The 13,867-nt window shown below is 33.0% G+C and overlaps 1 protein-coding gene across 3 annotated transcripts in view; it reads left to right on the top strand.

Annotated features, from left to right (window-relative positions):
- Positions 1–10,468: 10,468 nt before the first annotated feature.
- The window catches only part of LOC149069011 (uncharacterized), a 39,015-nt gene continuing 35,616 nt past the window's right edge, over positions 10,469–13,867 (top strand). The window contains exons 1-2 of one of the 3 annotated variants that reach the window (XM_089250385.1): positions 10,469–10,686; positions 11,100–11,225. The gene's annotated coding sequence lies outside the window, so the exon portion shown is untranslated. The remainder of the gene's footprint in view (positions 10,687–11,099; positions 11,226–13,867) is intronic. The other 2 variants (XM_089250387.1, XM_089250386.1) reach the window with 2 other exon arrangements.

The following is a 13,867-nucleotide window of genomic DNA, read 5'->3' as shown; positions in this document are numbered from 1 at the left end:
CGCGAAACTTGAAACTATCATTTTGTTAGTTGCTGTAGGAAACGTAGTTTCAAAATTACTGTATTATTTATTACTGTATATAATTTTGTATGAGAATTTATTTTCTCTCTTCGGTTTTCTCAACCCATATTAATAAATACATTGGAATCTAGCCTTAGGTGCCTAGAGGGATCAACATGGTTTTTTCTTTTGATAATTTTTTTTTAAATAAATATTTTTATTTTAAGAGAGAAAAACAAATTATTGCAAATAATTTTTCCAAACAAAGGTGTCTAACGTTAGGAGACATCCAAGATCTACTAGGGCCGTCTTAAGAGCATCATGGGCCCCCGAGCCAAATGATTTTTCTGAGGCCCTATCAGGCAACTTCTTGAAAATCTCAACCAGATCTCATTTTTTGGAGGCCCCTTTTCTCTTGAGGCCCCCGGGCCGTACCCGGGTGGGCCCATGCCTTAAGACGGGACTGAGATCTACTAATAGGCAACAATTAACTGTACACTATATATTCACTAGAAAATCACCATAAGGGGAAAACCACCAAGAATCTTGAACTAGTGAACCTCGTACTTCAGGATGTTGGGTCCCTGTGTTGAGCACCGTTGAAATACTGTAATTGAAAAATGAAATTTCATGAAATACAATACATTGTTGTTTAAAGGATTGTTTTTCAGTTTGGACATTTAAACTTTCAGGATTTTGAAAGTTTTAAACCTTGAAAGCCTCTTTTTTGACACAAAGTTGTCACTTCCACTTGTAGAAGAGAGAGATGTTGTGTGTCAAGATGACTACACAAATGACTACACCGAAAAATTGTCCATAACGATTGTTTAGTGCCAACTTCTTTGATGATGACACACATGAAAGATCGTTCGAAATAAATTAGAAAGCGCGATTCCCCCTATTGAATTAGCCCAAGTTTGCATGAAATGATCGTGATGCGACGAAAATGGTTGAACGAGTCTTGGATTTTTCGAAACTGCCGCGAGTTTGGTAATATTATGATCCTGTCGGACATTGCGATGAAATTTTTCTACAGGGAAGCCAGACCACAATCTTGCCTCGAAGTCTGTAAACCACAGGTAACCATAGCGTAAGCTTGTATCCGGCAAATGGGTATGAGCCCCCTCCCCGCCAAATATTTGCCACCATCTCCAAAATACCTGAAGAGATATTGGCTTTGAAGGCCTTCCCACCCAAATATTTTTGAGCCCTCCCAATATTTTCAGTAAGTTTACGCCTACGCAGGTAACCAACTTCAGTTGACCATAAGGTCACCCTGGAGCAGGCTCCTTATCATTAATTGATCGTAATTAAAATAAGAAAATTTTATGAGCTAAGGCTATACAGGCTTACAAAAAGCTAACATAATCGATATTTTAAGAAGAAAAAAAAAGATCTAGTACCCTGCCACTGCCCCTCTCTATTGCGCGGAATCCATGGACGATTACACGCTGCATACTTAACATCACCGACAAATACAATCTTGCCAAAAAAAAAGTTTTGTTTTCTTAGAAACAAATCCCTTCATCACGATGTAAAAAAAAAAAATTAGTAACCTTAAGGACATTAAGAGGAAAAAAATTTATTCTTTAAAATTATCGTTCAAACACATCGCTTTGTGACAAAAATAACACTTGATGTGATGACCATTGTGATAAAACTGTCCTAAAACTGATGAATCATGTAAAAAATAAAACACAACATTCAGTGTTCGAATCCAATGCTAAACGTTTTTTCAGAAATAATGAAAAAAAAAACACGAAAAAGATGGATAGTTTTATAAACTTCTCGCTAAGAAAAATTCGGACATGTATCAATACGATATCATCACCCCTATGATTGGAAAAAAAAAAAAAAAATTCTATATTTCCCCCCAATTCTTCATAGAGAAATTCCTACTACATATACAGTTCGCAAACACAGACTAGCATAGACAGAACCGGAACAATTGATATCGGTTCTTACATGAGCTCATCCGTAACGTCAAACAAAAGGACATCGAAAACTTGCAAAGCATCATCATCCACATGCAGTAGTTGTACTGGTATTATAGATTTTTAGCATTGATTTAAAAAAAAGAAGAAGAAGTGAACTAAAAAGAGATCCGACACCGAAATAAACAATTTATAAATAATAAAAATTGCCCAATCATTACCAATTGGTATTGCGACATCAATATTTCTAGGCATTTTTATATCTGTCTTCATCAGCATGATTTCGAAATATTATGCAAGAAAAACACCGTAATAATTTCCAAAAAAATAGAGAAATGTAAGCTCTTAATAATAATTTCGCAATACTTTTTTGTGTAATTCAGTTTTCATTAAAAAAATGTTGGTTTTTTTTTTTTCAATTTCCTCAGAAAAATTCCTCTATTACAATTGAAATAAAAACTATATAAAATCTTCTCCCTTTATATATGATTTACTTCTGTGACAAAATTTGAAATTATTTCAATTAAATTGCTCCGTAAAATAAATATTTATCACTATATCAAGTTGTTCTAATTGAAAATAAATTATACGTGAGATGACCCGTGGGGGATGTCTATGGACCGCGAAAGCTTCGTATCCACTCACAACACAGGTTCGAACCTTACTGAAGGCATAGTGGTAATCGGCTAAAGTTGGTATTTTGTGGTTTTCCAACTTCAAAGCGTGAATTTCCGCCGATCTCATAAAAAGTTTCTCCAATGAGAGAGCAATCAGTCCTACAATATTTGGAATACAGTAGATCCCGCTTAAAAAGTTCCCACTTATTTTCGACGACTTATTTCGTGGTGCCAACTCTTACTAGACTCAGACTTACTAATACTCAGAAATTTCTTTTTTAAAGCGTTTTCCCGCATATAACGTATTTTCATGACGATTTTTAAAAAACATTACAAGTGGAATCCACTGTGTGTGTGGATTCACATATAATAGGCAAGTTGTCCGCTTCGGAATTCGGAAGTTGATGGCAGCATTTCTTGAACATATTACGAACATTCCTCAGACATAAATAATAAATACGTTAGGTAGAGAAAACATACGTAGCACAGTCAGACATGTACCAATTCGTTAGAAGTTCTATAGAGGAATATTTACGAGGTGCATGTGCGGTGCATTAGTAGTAGTAATATCCAGTCGAGATGGCCAAAATGAAGGGAAAAAATACGGGTGATATGGTCACTATAAACCGGTGGTCCACTTGTCCTAAACTGTTTGTATAGTGATCTTGCAACAAAAATGCTTTTGCGAAAAAAAGAGAGATAATTTTTCTCAGCCCAAAAATACATCAAGGACAGAGACTTTCTGGATATTAATGCCGAGACGAACTCAGGAAGAAAAATGGACTGGTCTCCTCCGCTGGGAATCGAACCCCGGTCCCCTCGCATTTTCAGCGGAGACTACTAATTGTTATATCCGAGTTCGTGTTTGGGCCATAGAATGCGGCTTGTTTGTTTTTAAAATATTATAGAATACTTCCCTTGTCTGATTCGAATTGATTGGTACTTTACTGTGCGTTTGTGTTTGATATCCCCCGTCAAAGAGAAAATTGTAATTTTATTGACTGAAATATTCTAAACGCGAAAATACACGAGTATATCAAGCGCATTTCTCAAAACAAAAATCTTTATTATTAGTAAACATTCATATAAAGCGATTTTCGGGGAATGCATTGCGTCAAAAGCTTACGTTAGGAAACGTTATTACGTATTTATTTGTACTAGTTAAATTTTTCGTTCGGCTCGACACTACGTTAATGCAATTAACATTAACAGAAAGGTCATTTAGAATGAAATAATGTAAATTCAAACTCTAGATTCCTGCAAAGCAAGCGTTTCTCAACCGAGGGTTCCACGAGAAACAATGAACAGCATTGGCAAAACAACTCCTCGCGGTGTTGTAGGATTTCGAGCTAAAGAGCCATGCACCAGAGGAAATATTAATTCTCAATGTTTGGCCTACATCTGCGGCGGGAATCTATTTATCCCAGAATTTTATTTCTGGTTCTGATGCTTTCCATGAAAAAGCCTCATTTTTCAATCAGCAATGTTCTGGAAAACTACTAAATTGTACGGGATCCCTAGGCATGGCCCCACGGGGGGGGGGGGGGGGCTGAAAGGGCTCCAGCCCTGAGTCCGGGACGATTCTCATCATTTTTTTGTTTTTTCATGCCATAAATTCCCTATAAGGGGGCCCGTGAGAAGTCTGGTCTGGAGGCCCGCCAAATGTCTCAGCCTGGGGGCCTTGTTCCAGAATGTGGTTGCCATGTTCCTAGTAGGAACATAGATATTATTTTGAAGGTTCTATAGAAAGGAAAGGATTAAGCAGTGGTCCCGTAGGTGCTCGAGTACCCACTGCATTTTAAAAAGTTTTGGGCACCCCCAGAGAATAAAATCGCAAGTGAGAATTTCCTGCATAAAGCTAAAGCTGAGCACCCACAGATCTGAAAGTACGTCTTACGTCTACATATGCTTACTCGCCTTGATCGTCGGGTTATAAATAAATACGCAGGACTTTAGCATTTTTTTCCTCCGCCTACGCACAACCCGGTTGCGCTCGCAGCACCGCAGCCTTCGCTGTACAAAATCCAAGAAAAGCAATCTTGTTTCAAGTCTGTTTTTGATGTATCGACCAAATTTGACGTTCTTCAGTGTGCATGGCTTGGCTCGCTATGAAATATTTCGCGATATTCGTGCACAGATAGAAAATTCCAGCAATCCATTCAAGGAAAACGCATAGCACGCAGACGCACCTTTAAACACTTTCGGCACCTGCGGGATTGAGAAACGCTGCTGAAAGGGTTCTTCAAAGGGTTAACGCCACTGAAAAATAATAAATACAAATGTTAAAATGAGATTGCGTATAGCCTAATGATAATTATAGCCTACTCGGAAGGTACTACGCAATAACAACCCAATGCCTCCACTTCATATAGCAAGGCTTATGATCAAGGCAAAGCTTTGATCTACGGCGGACCCTTCCACAGTAACTTTATAGCGTGAAAAACATAAAATGGTAAGAATCGTCCCGGCTCCCAAGCTTGAGCCCTGTCAGCCCCACCCTTGTGGGAAGGGAGCCATGAATAAGCCAACCATTATGCTGCTTCTCCCGTTCTTCTGAGAGTTATCTTTGATACCTCGTAATTACTGAACAAAGCTTTATAGGCCCTATTACCGACATTTTTTTGTAATAATTATTGTTATAAACTATAGCAATTCATCACAAAAGAAGGAAAAGGAAGAAAAAAACATTATTTTTTTCAATGCAGTAAGAAAAACTTCATTCAGTCATACTTCAAAGTTTCATTTCAGTCATACTTGATACAATTCTGAAATGCTATAAACTGAGTTAGTCCTTCAAAGATAGTTTCAATACAATGCGATTAGAGATTGATCCGAATGATGTACTCTGGTCGCAAAATAATGATCTGGAAACAAAAAAAAAGGAAAAACAAATAACAATAAATAAATAAAGCAAAACGATTCCGATTCTGAAGAACATGGATTTTCTTTCTTCCGACAGGAAGGTGTTCCTCCCATGACAGATTGCCCAAGACGAAGGCAGCAGCAGCAGCTCAATCACTTTAGCGTGAGGAAAGGAAAAGAAAATGGAGACGAAAAAGAAGCATTTCATATGAAAGAAACAACTATTCGCTACAAAAGAAAAAAAAACACCGAGGTCGAAATCTATCGAAAATAGAATTGTTAGCGAAAAATTGCAATGGAGAAGGAAGGAGAGACGAAAGAATCACCCAGTTATGACCAAATAAATAAAATACAGTGCTGTGTAAACGTTGATATATATACCATTTTTTATTTTATTTTCAGCAAGTTTCGATTGAATTCAATTCATAACGTTTTTCAGGGACACCTAAAAAACGAATAATTTTCGTGCCGTAATCCTCTTCCTTTCCCTCAGCACGACTTTAAAATAATCAATACAAATATTACGTATATTCAACTGAATAAATATCTAGGTTATTTGAACTGAGAAACTGAATGCCAGACATCTGTTTGATGAGGAAGGAATTCTGTACATAAAAGTTCTTTTAACAAACGGTATTTTCATTAAAATATTTCTACACTGAAATTATATTCTCACTTTTCAACTTTATGCATCGTAAATATAATCGACTGAAAAAAAAAATTCTACAAAAAAATAAATTTAAACAAAATTTAGGTGCAAAACAAAAAATTGTATAAACATCGTGGTTGAGTATTCAGTATTAAAATATGTTAATATGGTTAAGAAAATTAACACTAACAAATTCCCTGGACGGATCATGCTGATCCTTTGGGAATACGTGAAGATCACGTTATTATTATTATTATTAAAATTAACAAGAAGGGTATTGATGAATTTACACCTAAAACAATTAATTGGTGTAACTATATCGAAAATTTAAATTTGAAATTCTATTTCTAAATTTTTAAATTCGAATTCAAAATTTCATTGCTAATCTCGAATCGGAATTTTTTCGTTTCTGTGGGATTTGAGATATTTTTTCAAGAGTGATTTAAATTGATATTGTTAGTAAAAAATTTAAAACTACTTGTATATTGTAAAAGTAAGTGGAAAATTTGGAAGAATATTTTTAAAAAATTTGGAAGTTTGAGGTTTTTTTTCAGCTTTAAGTATATTTATATGCATCGTTATAATTCGACTCTACCAACTTTTAAATAATTTAAATATAAATATTGTTAGACGAGCACATTACGTGCACCTTACAGTGAGCAGGAAGCAGGATATGGAGCTTCAGGGGCCATATCTGTCCCGGAAGTCGTCAGTTTGAGACCCCTGGTCTATACGGGTGTTTTTAATATTACTTGATAGATTTATAATTGATCATTTTTGTCGCGCTATGGTCATTTTCTGCACAAGAGGGCTAATTAAACCGGGATATACGCTTTATTGCCGATTCCGAACGGCAGTCTTTTTTTCGTACTCACCGACAGGTTCGTGCGCTAACCCCTCGATGTGGGACTTCCTGTGTTAGCAACCTTTTCTGTGGTCATGTCGTCGTTTCTATTGCACCCCCACGTCAAAAAAGTTTCTGTGACAGGCCGAACCGTGTATTGAACTTGCGACACATCTAAATATACTTTGTCACTTTAGGTGAGTATCTTATCGACCTGTGCTACCGCGCCCGATGAATTTATAACTACTGATTTATACTTTTACAAGACACCTTCTTTGAAATAATAGCTCATAATTTCGTCATAGAAGCGAACCACAGAGTATGAATAGTACAAAATTTAAAATTTTCTCATTTCTGTAAGTTTCAAAGATATATTGGAGATTATTTATTTTTTTGAGAATGATTTAAATTTACTACTAAAAATTATTTATTTGAAATTAATTTTGATTTTATAACATATTTGGTGGAGGATTTTCATTCTCAATCACTTCCCATCGTTCTTATTTGGCTAAAAAAGTATCTATAAAAAAAATATAATGAGAATTACATCATGTCACACACGAGCTGGATATGAAGCTTACGCAGGCCATATCCATCATATCCATCATTACAATCAATCTCATTGCGACCCATATTTATTTTTAATACTTCTTTATATAGTATAACTACTTTCCACAACAAATTATTATTTTTTACATGAGAATATTTCTTCGAAATGCCACACATTTCATCACAGAAGCAAATCATAGGAATATGAATAATTTTTATTTCAATAATATATATATATAACTAACTTCTATATATATATATATAAAAATAAACACAAAATTTATGTGACAATTTTCTAAGTCAAAGAAAATTTTTTTAAACACGTTTCAAGACAAATATAAATTTTTCTTCCGTTGGCACATGCGTTTGAATTAAAACCAAGCAAAGCTCGTTTTCATGCAATAATAATGCTTTCTACGTAATTTAAGGTAATTTTTAAGTATTTAAAGTAGTAAGGAAAATTAACTTTTATTAGCACAGATGAATTTTTCCATCAATAGTTGATTCAATCAAAAAAAATTGTAAGTTTTAAAATAATTTTTTACTTGAATTTGAAAAAAAAATGAGACGTCAGTGCGACCAGAGCCGTCTTGAGAACGTCATGGGCAGGGCCGCAACTAGATGCTTGGTCAACCGAGGCAAGTGCGCATTTCGGCGCCCTTGTAATGTTGAAGGTTTGAGAATGAAATTTGCGCCCCCTGTGGTCCAGCGCCCGGGGCACGAGATCCGCCTGCTCCCCCTCTAGTAGCAGCCCTGATCATGGGGCCCCATGCCCCGGGAAAAAATGTTTTTCTCAGGGTCCCCTACCTGGCTAAAAACTTCTGCCCACCAATTTGCATGGTAGAAGCAGCAGGTGGCACTCTTGAAAATTTGAAATCTGATTTTCGAGGTCCCCGGGCGATGCCGTGTGGGCCCATTCATGAAGAGCCATTGCGACCCATAATTATTTTTGATACTTCTTAACTGTACTTGATACATTTATAACTAATTATTTTTTACGACGCTATTACTTTGAAATGTCTCAAATTTTGTCACAGAAGCGAATCACAAAGTAAGCTCAGAAACATAAATAATTTTCAATCAAATTTTTACACAACGAAGTGACAAAATTGCCTAAAATTATATACAAAATTATCTTATATGAAACTTATATTTATTTTCTTTGCATTCAAAGTCGTTATGTAATTCAAATGAAATTATTTATATTCTCTGTTCATACCCTGAGACAAAATTGTGAGGCATCATCATTTCAAAGAAACATTCTAGTAAAAAATATAATAATTAATTTTTAGATTCCCTTTACCACATTCAAATAATAATGCAATAGAGAAAATAAACTTTAATTAGTACAGCTCTGAATTTTCATTCAATCAAAAAATTTTGTAAGTTTTGAAGTAGTAGTTTTTACCATAACTTTTTATTTATAATAGGACAAGACGTCACTTTGCGATTGCTACCCACAATTATCTTCAATACCCACTTTAGTAACTGTACTTCTATCATTTATAAATAAATATTAATATTACTTAATTTAATTATTACAACAAATTGTTATTTTTTAAGAGACAATTTCATTGAAATATCATGAGACAGTTCTTTTAAATGATAGCTCAAAATTTTGTCGCAGAAGTGAATCGTAGAGTATGAATAGGAATATAAATAATTTTCATTTAAACTACATGATGAACTTTAAATACTGTACAAAGAAAATAAATAAAAAAATTTTAGAAAATAAATAATACTTTTTTAAATAATTTAGTCAAGGAATATAAATAATTTTCATTTGAATTACCAACGAACTTGACTAAATTACCTAAAATTATATAGAAAATTATCATCAAAAATTTCTATTTTCTTTGTATTCGAGTTGATCATGAAAATAATTTTAAATTAAATGAAAATCATTTATTTTCCTCTTCATACTCTGTGATTCACTTGTGCGACGAAATTGTGAGCTCACATTTCAGAGACACAATCTCGTAAAAAATATAATAATTAATTTTTAGTTTCTCCACCACACTCAAATAAGAAAATAAAATTTAATTACAGATGAATTTCGATCAATTAGTTGATTCAATAAAAAAAATTTTAAATATCACAATTATTTGGAATGTCACAAGCGAATCACAGGTAATGACCAAAAATATAAATAATTTTCATATAAATTACAAAATGAACTTGACTAAATTACCTAAAATTATATAAATTTTTATTTAGTTTTATTATATAAAATTTAAATGAAAATTATTTATATTCCTCGTCATATCCAATGCGAAATTGTGCGCTATACTTTCAAAGAACCTATTCATTACTAAATAATAATTAATTAATTCAATAAGAATGCAATAAAGAAAATTGACTTTAATTAGTAAAGATAAATTTCCATCAATATACGATTGAATCAAAAAAAAAAAATTGTAAATTCGCTTCCGTTAAAAAAATTCTGAGCTATCATTTCAAAGAAACCGTTTCGTAAAAAATATAGCGATTAGTTAATTTTTAGTAGTATTCTTTACCATATTAAAATAACAATGAAAAAAAAGAAAACAAACTTTAATTAGTATAAAGATGAATTTCTATCAATATACGATTCAATCGAAAAATTTTTTGTAAGTTTGAAAGAAAAAAAAAAAAATTCAGAAACTAATTCGCTTCTGTGACAAAATTGTGAGCTATCATTTCAAAGAAACTGTCTCGTAAAAAAAAAAAATATAACAATTAGTTAATTTTTAATAGTTTTCATTACCACGTTCAAAAAACGAAAATAAACTTCAATTAGCATCCATCAATATTCGATTCAATCAACAACAAAAAAATTATAAGTTCCGAAGTAATAGTTTCTTCTATAATTTTTTTTAAAATACAATATATAAAAGCTATATACTCCTTTCTTTTAGATACTTTTTAATATTTAAACGATCCCCCGGCTGTATTTTTTATTATATTATTTTCTTCTCTCTCCCGAATGTGCTGCGAGTTCCTTGCCCTCAACTTCATATGCGAGAGCCCGTGTGGCGCTGGGGCACTAATTTTGTAGATTTGATCTCGCTAAATCTCGAATTTTATTCGCCATATTGATGATTTGGAAGGGCGAGCTGACGTAGGCCACTCATTAGAAAGCATGCATAACTCATTTAAATTATTAACGTCGGTTTCATAACGCCTTCAAAAAACGAATATTTGGAAACTTTACTCGCGGAATATCGGTCCGGATCCAATCATATTTTAGCGGTAAGCTACTAAATATCTCTTATATAACATTCTTTGATTTTGTTTTTCTTCTTTTTAAAGGGAATATATTTTTTTTTATATATGCGTATGAGCGCGGGGGAAAAAAAAATGAAAGTGCCTCCTTCTTCTATATGTATTTTTTTTTTGGTATGCCATAAAAGCGCTGATCGCCCATCTCGGTACATGCAAATTTTTTCGGAGACGCCTTGTTTTTTCGGGTCGGGAAAAAATTTTTACTTTTTACGGATGAAACTTTTAGTGTCCGGTACCGTCCGAAAACGGGACGTGATGAACTTTTGTGTTGTGTGAGAAACAAACTTTCCGAAAAATATCACCAAGTTCCACGTTTAGGATAGTTGTTATAGTTAGAATATTTTAGTTATTGTTATTATTATTATTTTTTTTGTTTTTAGTTTTTGCAAATATTCGAGCTGGCAAAAATTTATTGGAGCGATGACTATGCTTTTGTTGTGTGTCTTCGATTCAAGATTTCGATGGGATTTTCGCTCGGCGTTTTTGTTTATATGCAAAATTTAAAGGTACTTTCGACATTTTTTTTTTAAACCTTTTTTTTTTGTTGTTTTCGTTGATCTGAATGATGACGAATTGTCTCGGATGTGAATGGCGTATTTTTTTTTAGCTTTTATAACTGGAAATGCATTTTGTTGTTGAATTTCATAAACTTTATTCAATATATATATGCGATGGGAAAAGTTTTGAATATTTTTAGATGGATTGATATACCGAATGGCTGCTGGAATTATGGTTGAAGGCTTATTGTATATCTATCGATCGATCGATTAGTAGAGCGTTTCGATCCGATATTTTAATAATTTATTAAATTTTAATTTTTTTTTTTAATATTAAATTTTAATAAAATTAAAAATTTTAGAAAAAATTAAAAACGGTCGTTTTCGTCATAAAAATCAGAATGGAACGTGTGGAATGTGATTTTATTAAATATTTTTAAATTTGAAATTTTATATATTTTTAATTAATTAAATTTTTATTTGTGGAAATTTTTGAAAAAGAATTAAATATTGAATTTGCAATTTTATTTTTTGTAGGTTATATACTTTCTTTTGTAGGAATTTAACGTTTCGTGCCGATAAAATTCTACTTAATTGCTGAGAAGGGATTGAAATTTTATTGAATTTTTTATTAGTTTTTTGAACTTTATATTTTTTTAAAATTATGAAATATTAGTAGGAAAATCACTGATATGTGCATTAAATGAAAAGAATGAATTTACTGCTGCTTTGAATAAGATATTATTTCTTATGAAGGCATTTAAAATATATTGATGCATAAAGAAATGCCAGTGTATTATATTCAAGGGGGCCGTATACATAATAAACATGGAAATATTCAGTCAACTCGTGTCCTTTTGATTTCAAATATGGATTTATTTGTTTAATTATGATGCAAATTAATATATTTCAAGCTGATATATATATATATATTGATAAATAAATTATTTTCAATTTATAAAAATCAACAATAACCGCTAGAGGCATCTCGGAAAGACTAATGTTTTGAAGAGACTTGAAAAAGAATTGAAACATATTGTTTATTTTATTCCTTATACAACACCATGGCCATAGTTTGGTACAAAATTATAAAAAGATTATGGATTTTTTTTAAAAGTAAGTTTTCCATGACACGAAATGGCTCGTTTAGTTGTTTCGTTTGATGGATTGCGGTATAATTTATGAAATTGTTTGGCAAAGGATATTATAATAATGTGGAACATATTCAAAAGCTATGTTTGGAAATTTATAAAATACAGGGTAGGTCAAAATGATTGCTCAGATTACAAATGGTGATAAGTTTATTTTAAACTTTAAAGTATAAAGAAAGGTATTGTAGAGCCTACACAATAAAACAGTAACTTCAACGTTTCATTACATGCATTATAAGTGTTTCGCATTACTTGCTTTGGTGATATTTTAAAGCCTTGATATCTTAAAGCATGTTCTTTGTCACTGATGTTGGTGCATTCTCAGTGTGCGCCTTTAGTTCTTGTATTTTTATAGGTATGTAAAGCATGTACACTTGGTCTCCCTCTCTCTCTCTGACATATTCCCATAAAAAGATGTTACAATAAGTAATGTAGAAGATATGGGTGGTTACTTTTCATCAAGTCTCTAATGACCGATTTGATTGTTGGGAAAAGTGTCAGAACACAGGGCTGCAGCTGAATGCTAGGTCAGCAGAGACAGCCTCAAAGCAGAATGTTTAGCACTGTTCTGCGACGAGTCCTCCTTACTGGAAGTGTTCTGAGGTAAAAATTCCCATACATGTAATAGTGTTTTTTGCCCTTTTTCTTAAATTCTTCCAAATTGTTCTGCAGTAGCGCTAATTGTTCTGCGACGTACATCACAGATTTTGGCACATTCTGCTTTGGGGAGAGACAGTAATCCATTTTGGGGTCCCATCCTAATGTTGAGCGAGCAGTCAAAGGGTCAATATAGCACTCGCCATAGGCAGAGATAGGCATGAAAGCCTTGGGGGGGGGGGATGATATCCATTCATATATATATACATATACATTACATCAGTCGATTTCGTTATTAATGCTGGGGGGGGGGGGGCAATGTCCCATGGCACTCATCTGATCAAATTACCAGACCCAGTTGCTCCCTTTTAGCCACTCAGTTAACAACCTATTAAAATTCTAAACTACATTCTTCGACGTTTATGAACTGAGAAGAAAGTTGTTGTCACTTGTTATCTGAGCAACCATTTTGGTTCACCCTTTATTTCTATGGATTCTGTTCATAATAGTAAATTTATGCATATTTTAATACAATATATTTAAAATTGTTAATTTTAATATCCAATGTGTGAAAAGTCACACATAAAATGTGGGGAAAAATGAGCTTCTACAATAAGTTTCTTCCCAACACATTGCCCTGGATCAAGTAGCTCGCCTGTGGGATTTGTTGACTGACCATCTTTACTTTTGATACATATGATCATATTATAGTCAGCTTTGTTTTTGTGCTGTAAATTAAAACTCGTAAAGATAAACCAACTTACTTTTCTCGAGACCAATGTATAATGGATCATGTTTAAGAAATTTTCCTGTTTGAGAAGCCTCCTTTTTTCCTCTAATCAAAACATTTTACACTTAAGAAGTTCTTTTGCTTAAGTAAGTTTAGTCTATATTGTATACTCA

The sequence above is a fragment of the Pholcus phalangioides genome, unplaced genomic scaffold (genome assembly GCF_987345545.1).
Source record: "Pholcus phalangioides strain wild (caught in Gottingen) unplaced genomic scaffold, Ppha-v1.0 ptg000024l_1, whole genome shotgun sequence".
Taxonomy (NCBI): Eukaryota; Metazoa; Arthropoda; class Arachnida; order Araneae; family Pholcidae; genus Pholcus; species Pholcus phalangioides.
This window is presented reverse-complemented; position numbering and strand designations above follow the sequence as displayed.